Source organism: Aegilops tauschii, chromosome 6 (genome assembly GCF_002575655.3).
Source record: "Aegilops tauschii subsp. strangulata cultivar AL8/78 chromosome 6, Aet v6.0, whole genome shotgun sequence".
NCBI lineage: Eukaryota > Viridiplantae > Streptophyta > Magnoliopsida > Poales > Poaceae > Aegilops > Aegilops tauschii.
In genome coordinates this window covers 303,087,250-303,099,604 of record NC_053040.3, presented here as the reverse complement: position 1 = coordinate 303,099,604, position 12,355 = coordinate 303,087,250, and positions in this window count along the sequence as shown.

Below are 12,355 nucleotides of genomic sequence, written 5' to 3'. Positions count from 1 at the left end.
AGCTTAATGGCTTTAAAGAAAACGCTGCCAAGGAGACAACCTGGAAATTTTAGAGAGTCATTTATTTCTGTTGAGTGCTTTTATGGAGTTTAAAAACAAAAAAATAAAGAGGGGTACCCAAAACTTTACAAAAAGGAAAGTGAAAGTGAGAGAGACAAGCATTGTTGAAGTGAGGGAGCTCCTTGAACTTTGTTCATGCTCACGGAAACTTTGTGAATCTTGATTACAGGAAGTTTTCAACAAAAATAATTATCCCCTTGTACAATTCCATTGTATTAAAAAAATAATGTGCCAAGATTTGCCTTTAGGATGTTTACATTGCTTGTTGGTTTGTGCGGTGCAAAACAGAAACTTTGGCTGTAGTGCACGATTTTGCATTTTTTTTACTGGAACGTCAAACGGTTCTGAAACTTTCTGCACTGTCTTTCTATACAAATTGTTTATTTTTCCTAATTTTTTCAGAATTTTTGGAGTACCAGAAGTATGGTTAATGTTCAGATTACTACAGACTGTCCTGTTTAAGACAGATTCTGTTTTTGATGCATTGCTTGCTTGTTTTGATAAAACTATCGATTTCTATCAATGGATTAAGCCATGGAAAAGTTATATTACAGTAGCTATAATGCAAAAACAAAATATGAATTGGTTTGCAACAGTACTTAGAGTAGTGATTTGCTTTATTATACTAACGGATCTTACCGAACTTTCTGTTGAGTTTTGTGTGGATGAAGTGATCAAAGATCGAGGAGGTCTCGATACGAGGAGAAGGAGAAGAGGCAAGAGCTCAAGCTTGGGGATTCCCAAGGCACCCCATCTTTCTTCAACAAGTATCGGTATGTTTTCGATTTCGTTTCGTTCATGTGATATGTGCAAATCTTGGAGCGTCTTTTGCATTTAGTTTTCACTTTTATTTTATGCACCATGCTGGTATGAGATAGTCCATGGTTGATTTATAGAATGCTCATTGCACTTCACTTATATCTTTGAGTATGGCTTTATAGAATGCTTCATGTGCTTCACTTATATCTTTTGAAGTTTGGATTGGCTGTTTCCCTACACATAGAAAACCGCCGTTTGTAGAATGCTCTTTTGCTTCACTTATATTTGTTAGAGCGTGGGCATATCTTTTGTAGAAAGAATTAAACTCTCTTGCTTCACTTATATCTATTTAGAGAGATGACATGAATTGGTCATTCACACAGTTAGTCATAAAATCCTACATAAAACTTGTAGATCACTGAATATGATCTGTTTGATTCCTTGCAATAGTTTTGCGATATAAAGATTGTGATATTAGAGTCCTGCTAGTGGGTAATTGTGGATTGTAGAAATACTTGTGTTGAAGTTTGTGATTCCCGTAGCATGCACGTATGGTGAACCGTTATGTAACAAAGTCGGAGCATGATTTATTTATTGATTGTCTTGCTTATGAGTGGCGGTCAGGGACGAGCGATGGTCTTTTCCTACCAATCTATCCCCCTAGGAGCATGCCTGTAGTACTTTGTTTCGATAGCTAATAGACTTTTGCAATAAGTATGTGAGTTCTTTATGACTAATGTTGAGTCCATGGATTATACGCACTCTCACCCTTCCATCATTGCTAGCCTCTTCGGTACCGTGCATTGCCCTTTCTCACCTCAAGAGTTGGTGCAAACTTCGTCGGTGCATCCAAACCCCGTGATACGGTACGCTCTATCACACATAAGCCTCCTTATATCTTCCTCAAAACAGCCACCATACCTACCTATTATGGCATTTCCATAGCCATTCCGAGATATATTGCCATGCAACTTCCATCATCTTCATATACATGACTTGAGCATTTATTGTCATATTGCTTTGCATGATCGTAAGATAGCTAGCATGATGTTTTTAGGGCTTGTCCATTTTTTATTTCATTGCTACGCTAGATCATTGCACATCCCGGTACACCGCCAGAGGCATTCATATAGGGTCATATCTTTGTTCTAGTATCGAGTTGTAATATTGAGTTGTAAGTAAATAAAAGTGTGATGATCATTATTAGAACATTGTCCCATGTGAGGTTATCAAAATAAAAGTGGCCAAAGAAGCCCCCAAAAAAACAGAGAGGCCAAAGAAGCCTACAAAAAAGAAAAAAAAAAGAAAAAAAAGAGAGAAAAGAGAGAAGGGACAATGTTAATATTCTTTTACCACACTTGTGCTTCAAAGTAGCACCATGTTCTTCATATAGAGAGTCTCTTGAGTTATCACTTCCATATACTAGTGGGAATTTTCATTATAGAACTTGGCTTGTATATTCCAACGATGGGCTTCCTCAAATGCCCTAGGTCTTCATGAGCAAGCAATTTGGATGCACACCCACTTAGTTTCAATTTGAGCTTTCATACACTTATAGCTCTAGTGCATCTGTTGCATGGCAATCCCTACTCCTCGCATTGACATCAATTGATGGGCATCTCCATAGCCCATTGATTAGCCACGTCGATGTGGGACTTTCTTCCTCTTTGTCTTCTCTACACAACCTCCACCATCATATTCTATTCAACCTATAGTGCTATATCCATGGCTCACGCTCATGTATTGCATGAAAGTTGAAAAGGTTTGAGAACATCAAAAGTATGAAACAATTGCTTGGCTTGTCATCGGGGTTGTGCATGATTTGAATATTTTGTGTGGTGAAGATGGAGCATAGCCATACTATATGATTTTGTAGGGATAAGCTTTCTTTGGCCATGTTATATTGAAAAATACATGATTGCTTTATTAGTATGCTTGAAGTATTATTGTCTTAATGTCAAATGATAGACTATTGCTTTGAATCACTCGTGTCCTAATATTCATGCCATGATTAGATTACATGATCAAGATTATGCTAGGTAGCATTCCACATCAAAAATTATCTTTTTTTATCATTTACCTACTTGAGGACGAGCAGGAATTAAGCTTGGGGATGCTGATACGTCTCCGTCGTATCTATAATTTTTGATTATTCCATGCCAATATTCTACAACTTTTACATACTTTTGTTGCATGTTCCTGTTTGTTGCATGTTTTTTGTTTCCCAAAAAATCCATATCAAACGGAGTCCAAACAGGATAAAAACTTACGGAGATTTTTTTGGAATAAATGTGAATTTTGGGAAGTGGAATCAACGCGAGACGATGCCCGAGGGGCCTACAACGGTGAGGGGCACGCCCCAGGGGGTAGGGCGCGCCCTAGGCCCTCGTGGCCACTCCGTAAGGCGGTTGGTGCCCTTCTTTCGCCGCAAGAAAGCCAATATCCGGATAAAAATCGTGTCCAAATTTCAGCCCAATTGGAGTTATGGATCTCTGGGAATTTAAGAAACGGTGAAAGGGCAGAATCAGGGAGCGCAGAAATAGAAGAAACACACAGAGAGAGAGAGAGAGAGAGAGAGAGAGAGAGATCCAATCTCGGAGGGGCTCCCACCCCTCCGCCGCCATGGAGGCCATGTACCAGAGGGGAAACCCTTCTCCCATCTAGGGGGGAGGTCAAGGAAGAAGAAGAAGAAGGGGGCTCTCTCCCCCTCTCTCCTGGTGGCGCCAGAACGCCACCGGGGCCATCATCGCGACAACGATCTACACCAACAACTTCACCGCTGTCATCACCAACTCTTCCCCCCTCTATGCAGTGGTGTAACCCCTCTTTTACACGCTGTAATCTCTACTTAAACATGGTGCTCAACGCTATATATTATTTCCCAGTGATGTATGGATATCCTATGATGTTTGAGTAGATCCGTTTTGTCCTATGGGTTCATTGATGATCGTGATTGGTTTGAGTTGCATGTTTTATTATTAGTGCTGTCCTATGGTGCTCTCCATGTCGTGCAAGCGTGAGGGATCCCCGCTGTAGGGTTTGCAATATGTTCATGATTTGCTTATGGTGGGTGCCGTGTGTGACAGAAGCACAGACCCGAGTAAGTAGGTTGTTTGCGTATGGGAATAAAGAGGACTTGATACTTTAATGCTATGGTTGGGTTTTACCTTGATGATCTTTAGTAGTTGCAGATGCTTGCTAGAGTTCCAATCATAAGTGCATATGATCCAAGGAGAGAAAGTATGTTAGCTTATGCCTCTCCCTCATATAAAATTGCAATAGTGATTACCGGTCTAGTTATCGATTGCCTAGGGACAAATAACTTTCTTGTGTGACAAAAAGCTCTCTACTAAAACTAACTTAGTTGTGTCTTCATCTAAACATCCCCTACTTTTTATTTGCGCACTCTTTATTATCTTTCAAACCTATCCAACAACACCTACAAAGTACTTCCAGTTTCATACTTGTTCTAGGTAAAGCGAACGTTAAGCATGCATAGAGTTGTATCGGTGGTCGATAGAACTTGAGGGAATATTTGTTATACCTTTAGCTCCTCGTTGGGTTCGACACTCTTACTTATCGAAAGAGGCTACAACTGGTCCCCTATACTTGTGGGTTCAAGAAAGCTTCGAGCAAAGAGATCGAAATCCGCGAGTTTGAGCTCAAGAACAAGGGAGAGAGAGCAGTGGGGATTTTTTTTCTGAAGGTGAGTGATGATGTGGGCTAAAGAGATGAGTGAGGGGGCCCACGTGGGGACCACATCCCACCAGGGCGCGCCTAGGGGTCCTGGCGCGCCCAGGTGGGTTGTGTCCACCTGGTGCACCTCCCTCTGGTATTATTTGCACCAAAAATTCTTAAATATTCAGAAAAAAATCGTATAAAATTTTCAGGGCATTCTGAGAACTTTATTTTTGGGTCATTTTTTATTGCACGGAAGATTCAGAAAACAAACAAAACATGGCATTTTATTTTATTTAACTAATAAAAACAGAAAACAAAAAGTGGGGACAGAAGGTAGTGCTTACTAAATTCATCAACTTCATACCGCTCAAAAATGATTCATTAATAAGGTTGATCAGGTCTTATTAACAACCACTTTCGATTAGCATGAAACCGAAGAACTTTCGTAAATCACTAAGTTACCTCAATGGGGATATGCATTTCCCCAACAATAAGCATTTCATATTTCTTTTTGACAGTAGGTAGAGGTATTTGAAAACTTCCAATAGTGATTGTCAGAGATTTTTCAATGACATTAATACCATTCACTTGGAATTGTTTCTTCGGAAAGTGCACCGTATGCTCATTACCATTAATATGAAAAGTGACCTTGCTTTTATTGCAATCAATAACAGCCCCTGCAGTATTCAAGAAGGTTCTACCAAGGATAATCGACATGTTCGTCCTCGAGCATCTCAAGTATAACAAAGTCAGTCAAAATAGTAACATTAGCAACAACAACGGGCACATCCTCACAAATACCGATAGGTATGGCAGTTGATTTGTCAGCCATTTGCAAAGATATTTCAGTAGGTATGAGTTTATTAGAGTCAAGTCTTTTATTTAAAGAGAAAGGCATAACACTAACACCAGCTCCTAAATCACACAAAGCAGTTTTCACATAATTCTTTTTGATAGAGCAAGGTATAGTTGGTATTCCCGGATCTCCAAGTTTTTTATGTACTCCATCTTTAAAAGTGTAATTAGCAAGCATAGTGGAGATTTCAGCTTCCAGTATTTTTCTCTTATTTGTGATGATGTCTTTCATATACTTTGCATAAGGAGGCATTTTCAAGATATCAGTCAAGTGAGTACGCAAAAAGACTGGCCTCAGCATTTCAGCAAAGCGTTCAAATTCTTCATCATCTTTCTTTTTAATTGACTTGGGTGGAAAAGGCATAGGTTTTTGAACCCACGGTTCTCTTTCTTTACCGTGTTTCCTAGCAACAAAGTCTCTTTTATCATACCTTTTATTCTTAGGTTGTGGGTTATCAAGATCAATAGGTGGTTCTATCTCAACATCATTATCTGGTTCTTTTTCATTGGTTGGTTGAGAGTCTTCATGAACCTCATAATTATCTTTTTCATTATCACTAGGTGAGTGTTCATTACCAGATTGAGTTTCAGCATCAGAGATAGAAGTTTCATTATCATTATCATGAGGTTTTTCTATTTCAGATTCACTAGAAGTATGCAAACTCCTATCATTTTTCTTTTTCTTTTTGTTTTTATAAGGAGTAGGTGCACTAGTGTTAGCTCTTTGTGAATCTTGTTCAATTCTTTTTGGGTGTCCCTCAGGATAAAGTGGTTCCTGAGTCATTTTAGCTCCTCTAGTTGCAACTCTAACAGCAAAGTCATGCATATTATTATTCATTTCATCAAGTAATTCTCTTTGTGATTTAGCAACTTGTTCTAGTTGAGTTTGAACCATAGAATCATGTTTTCCAACACCTCTAACATCATTTGATATTCTATATAACAAGTCACCCAAGCGAGCAATTATATCAGAATTATATTTCAATTGTTTCATAACATTTGCATTGAGGTGATCTTGTTTTCTAATATAGTTTTCCAACTCATAAAGGCATTGACTAGGATGCATATTGTGAGGATTATCATTTTCATTGAACTTCATAAGAGAATTTACCTCTACCACCTTAGGCAGTGGTGGTGTATTCAGCCCATGTATTTCTTCAATAGGAGGTAATTTTTTAACATCCTCGGCTTTAATACCTTTTTCTTGCATAGATTTCTTTGCCTCTTGCATATCTTCAGGACTGAGATATAATATACCTTCTTCGGAGTGGGTTTAGGTGGTGGTTCAGGAATAGCCCAATCATCATAATTTTTCAATATATTATTCAATAATTCTTCAGCTTGCCCAACAGTTCGTTCCCTGAAAACACAACCAGCACAACTATCTAGGAAGTCCCTAGAAGTATCGGTTAGTCCATTATAGAAGATATCAAGTATTTCATTTTTCTTAAGAGGATGATCAGGCAAAGCATTAAGTAACTGGCAAAGCCTCCCCCATGCTTGTGGGAGACTCTCTTCTTTAATTTGCACAAAGTTAAATATTTCCTGTAAGGCAGCTTGTTTCTTTTGAGCAGGAAAATATTTTTCAGAGAAGTAATAAATCATATCCTGGGGACTACGCACACAACCAGGAGCAAGAGTATTGTACCAAGATTTAGCATCACTCTTTAATGAGAAAGGAAATAATATGAGAATAAAGTAGTAGCAATTTTTCTCATCATGAGTAAAAAACAGTGGCTATGTCATTCAACTTAGTAAGATGTGCCACAACAGTTTCAGTTTCATAACCATGGAAAGGATCAGATTCAACCAAAATAATTAACTCTGGATCGACAGAGAATTCATAATCCTTGTCATCAATAAAGATAGGTGAAGTAGGAAACTTAGGATCGCATTTCATTCTAGCATTCAGAGATTTTTCTTTGTACTTTTGTAGTAATTTCTCTAGATCATCTCTATCATTGCAAGCAAGAATATCTCTAGTATTTCTTCACTAATAACATAACCTTCCGGTACCTTAGGAAATTCATATCTAGGAAGGCTAGTTTTAGCAGGTGTCTCAGGAGATTCAGTTTCATGCTCATCATCAGATTCAACAACATCATGTTGTATAACTCTAGCAATTTGTTTATCAAGAAATTCACCAAGTGGCACATCATCATTATCAATCAAGGTACTAGCATCATTCATAGTAGAAGTAGCATCATCAATAACTTGCAACATATAAGAATTAATAGCATGTGGTGGTGTTGCAAGTTTACTCATAACAGAAGGTGAATCTAAATCAGAACTGGATGACAGTTCCTTACCTCCCCTCGTCTTAGAGGGATAAATCTTAGTCTTTAGATCCTTCAGATTCTTCATAGTGATAATATGGTAATAAACCAAGTGACTCAATAAATATAGCTATGCTCCCCGCCAATGGCACCAGAAAAAGGTCTTGATAACCCACAACTATAGGGGATCTCAATTGTAACGCCCACAATGCGGCTATATCTCCCACGTGTCGAGGCACGACTTAGAGGCATAACCGCATTGTGTTATTGTCGCAAGAAGGGTTATCTTCACACAATCCCATGTAATGAACAAGAATGGGATAACGAGAGTTGGCTTACAATCGCCACTTCACACAATACATAAATTAATTCATACATCATCCAAAATCCACACATAGACCGACTACGGTCAAATCCAAATGAAAATAAGATAACCCCAAATGCTAGATCCCCGATCGTCCCAACTGGGCTCCACTACTGATCATCAGGAAAAGAAACATAGTAACGACCACGTTCCTCGTCGAACTCCCACTTGAGCTCGGTTGCGTCACCTGCACTGGTATCGTCGGCACCTGCAACTGTTTTGGTAGAATCTGTGAGTCACGAGGACTCAGCAATCTCACACCCGTGAGATAAAGACTATTTAAGCTTATAGGAAAGGATGGTGTAATGAGGTGGAGCTGCAGCAAGCACTAAGCATATATGGTGGCTGACATACACAAAAGAGAGCGAGAAGAGAAGCAATGCAACGGTCGCGAAGCTAGAAATGATGAAGAAGTGATCCTGAAACTACTTACGTTCATGCATAACTCAAACCGTGCTCACTTCCCGGACTCCGCCGAAAAGAGACCATCACGGCTACACACACAGTTGATATATTTTAATTAAGTCAAGTGACAAGTTCTCTACAACCGGACATTAACAAATTCCCATCTGCCTCATAACCGCGGGCACGGCTTTCGAAAGATAATACCCTGCAGGGGTGTCCCAACTTAGCCCATTATAAGCTCTCACGGTCAACGAAGGATAAACCTTCTCCCGGGAAGACCCGATCAGTCTCGGAATCCTGGTTTACAAGACATTTCAACAATGGTAAAACAAGACCAGCAAAGCCGCCCGAATGTGCCGACAAATCCCGATAAGAGCTGCACATATCTCGTTCTCAGGGCACACCGGATTGTCCAAGCTTCCGATAGGCGAGCCAGAGTTGCCCCTGGTGGCCACCGGCGACTGACAGGTTGGACCAATACTCAGAGGAGCACTGGCCCGGGGGTTTAAAATAAAGATGACCCTTGGGCTCGCGAAAACCCAAGGGAAAAAGGCTTAGGTGGCAAATGTTAAAACCAAGGTTGGGCCTTGCTGGAGGAGTTTTATTCAAGGCGAACTGTCAAGGGGGTCCCATAAATCACCCAACCGCGTAAGGAACGCAAACTCAAGGAACATAATACCGGTATGACGGAAACTAGGGCGGCAAGAGTGGAACAAAACACCAGGCATAAGGCCGAGCCTTCCACCCTTTACCAAATATATAGATGCATTAATTAAATAATAGATATTGTGATATCCCAAAATATCCATGTTCCAACATGGAACCAACTTCAACTTCACATGCAACTAGCAACGCTATAAGAAGGGCTGAGCAAAAGCGGTACTTAGCCAAACAACGGTTTGCTAGGAAAGGATGGTTAGAGGCTTGACATGGCAAATATGGGAGGCATGATATAGCAAGTGGTAGGTAGCACAACATGGCAATAGAACGAACAACTAGCAAAGCAAAGATACAAGTGATTTCGAGGGTATGGTCATCTTGCCTGCAAGGTTCTCAGAGTTGTCGAAAGCTTGATCCTCGTAAGCGTACTCAATAGGTTCCTCGTTCACGAACTCATCTCCCGGCTCTACCCATAGCAAGAACACAAGCAATGGAACCACAATCAATCACGGGAAATGCACAAGCAACATGATGCAATACATGCATGATATGCGAGATACGATATGCGATGCATAAGCGTGCTCCGGAAGAAAAAGGATGAACAAGGCAGTAACTTGGCAAACCAAGTATTCCACTGGAAAGATGAGATGATTTCGGTCGAAATCGATATAAAGATCACCGGAAACGGATGCACGGTTTGCAAATGGCAAGCAAAACAAGAATGACACGATTCTGCGATTAACAGCATGATAGCACTTAGAATACATCAAGTAACTATGCTACAGCACTCCAACATAGGAACAAAGCATCTGACAGTAAACTACAGGAGATGCTTGACAAAAGATGACCACTGAGCTACGGCTAGATCACACAATAACAGGCTCAAACAAGCATGGCAAAAGTGCAAAAGATAACAGGTTCACAGACTTGGTAAAAATACTGGACATGGCAGAAACAGCATCAGGTAGCAATGTTCAGAGCAAGCAAAACACATGCTACAAGAACTTATCATAGCAACACAAGGCATGGCATGAATCTAATAAATGCATAGAACAAAAGTCTTTTAATGACCATGAACCAAAAAGGATCAGAAGATCTGATGGCACCCATGTAAACATAGCAAGTTTCGTTAACAGGTTTCAGACTTTGCAGAAAACAGAGCATGGCATTAACAGAATTATGAAGGCATCTTGGTGAGCTTGATGCACTCATCACAAAGCAATGCATGACAAAAAAAGCATACCTACAGAAATATGGCATGTTTGTGAAGCTAACCATGGCAAGAGAAAGTTCATAGCATGTATGGATCAACTACAACAACCTTGACAAAATTGAACATCATGTTAACAATCTGCCAGGAATATTTTATAGCAAAAGTAGAGCAAGATTAAGACATGCTATGGCACTCTATAATTGCAAAAAGGGGCATGGATGGATAGAGCATACCTATAGCTACAAAACATCCTTACTGAACATGCCCAAACTAAGCATGGATCTCTCTGTAGACACATGGATACATGGCAACAAAAAAAAGCAGTAACAGACTTGGCAAAAATCCTAAGTCCCTGAAAACAGAAATATCACGAAGCCTAGTTTGCATGCTTGTGCTAGTCACCACATAGATCACAAAAATACATGGCATACACCTCTGTAAATATGGCATGACACAAATCAAAACACCTGTAGAGCTCATGCCCATAAGATGCACACATCAAATGCAACAAAAATAACAAAACATCAAGTTCTGATAAGAAACAGCAGTAAACATCATATAGCACTCTTGCACCAGAGATTTGGGCATCAAGACGGACTCAAACGAGCATGACACAACAGAACAAAATGAAGAGCATCTCGAGACGAACATTGCGATATATCGCGCACGCAAAACGGAGCAGTATGCAATGAGATATGATGCGAGGAACATGAGCACATAATGTGAAAATACTTCGGGGGGGGGGGGGAGTCAACCTCGTCTAGATCCAGATCCGGCGCGCGAACCGAGGTTCGCCGGGGTTCCTCGCCGGAGATGGAGAGGAGGAGGCCGGAGGAGGCGTCGGGCGGACAGGGACGGCGTCGCCGGAGAAGGAGGCGGCGAGGACGGGCACAAGCGCCGGAGCCGCCAAAGATGGAGGCGGCGAGGACGCCGGCTCGAGCGTGGGCAACTCCGGCGATGGAGCGGTCGCCGGGCGGCGGGGGAGATGGGCGAGCGGCGGCGGAGAAGCCGCGGGCGACGGGGAAGGAGGCGGAGGCGCGCGGGCGGCGGGGGAGCCTCGGGTGCGGGCAGGGGCGGTCGGGCCCCGCGGGCCAGACGCGGGCCGCGCGGGCCGGGGCGGTGGGGCGGCGCGGAGGCCATGTGTCGCGCCCCGATTGGTCGGGCGCGGCGGCGGGATTTGTCCGGCAGCGGAGAGAGGAAGGGTTAGGGTTTTGATCTGCGCGAGAAATCTGAGAGGGATCACATATTTATAGGTAGAGGGAGCTAGGAGACTCCAAATGGAGTGCGGTTTTCGCCCACACGATCGTGATCGAACGACCGAGAGCATGGAGGGGACTTAGAGGGGTTATTTGTGACGCCCGGATAATTAGGCTACAGTAATCCCACGTTAATGATGCCATGTCACCTCGATTACTGTTGCTAATCTCGCATTAGTTCGAAACCGGTTCGAATTCAAATTCAAAATCAAGCAAAAAATAAAATATTTTCAAATATTAAAACTAAAATGTTGGGGTGTTGCCGAATAATTCATGAGTAATAATGGTGGAGAAACCAACATTTCTTATAATATTTAAATTCACTAAAATAACCAAAACTTAGGGCAAGACAATTAATTTAATGCCGTTTATAAAGTTATAATAATATAACTAAATTAGTAGTGTGCCAAAATAATTATGGCAGTGGCCTAATTAGTAATACTAATTTAGGTGCTAACTTGGTATTTTATAAAACTAAAATAATAGAAACTATAAATGAAAACAGTAAAGAAATAAAAGAAAAATAAGAAAAAGTAAAACAAAACCAAAGAAAAAACAAACAAACCAAAGGAGAAAACCTCCCCCCGCGCTGGGCCTCAGCCCAGCTGGCCATCCAACCAGGCCGGCCCAGCTAACCCCTCCATAACCCCCCACCGACGGAAACCCTAGCCTATCGCCCCCACTTCCCCCTGCACGATCCCCACTCCCCTCCCCTCGATCCCTCACGCCTCTCTCCCCTCCCTCGTCTGGATCGGGGCGGAGGCCCCGACCCCTTCACCACGACGCCGCCGCCCGGTGCCTCCCGCTACCTCGCCGCCCCATCCGC